Genomic DNA, 469 nt, shown 5'->3' on the forward strand with positions numbered 1-469 from the left:
TGCAATGTCACAATGGATAATTTTAAGCACATCCAAGATCTGGGAAGATACTTTTCACTGTAGTAGAAATATTGCCAAGGAATGGCTTGTGTTCCCTTTGTGAAATAAAAGGATGAATTCATGAATTGCAATGCACCATAGACTCATGGCAGGCTGAGCAATTCCTAATGACTATCTCATGAATAGGGAGCCTCTGGCTTTATACAGTCTGCTACAGACCACATGATTGTGTTTGGAGTATGGTCAAGTTTGCATGTGGGTGTAAATGTATATGTGTGAGTCTGTTTGCATGCAGCAGTATTAGGAGAGATGCCATTACCAGAGCACCAAAATAAAACTTTATCCCTTTCCTTTAAGGTTGTTTCCTCAGTGGGAATGTAATTAATTTTCTAAGCAAAGTTTTCTTGACCCTGATTAGACATCACTCACTATCAAATTCTCAAAAATGTAAAAACATCTCAATGCCTTG

Source organism: Penaeus monodon, chromosome 29 (genome assembly GCF_015228065.2).
Source record: "Penaeus monodon isolate SGIC_2016 chromosome 29, NSTDA_Pmon_1, whole genome shotgun sequence".
Classification (NCBI taxonomy): Eukaryota; Metazoa; Arthropoda; class Malacostraca; order Decapoda; family Penaeidae; genus Penaeus; species Penaeus monodon.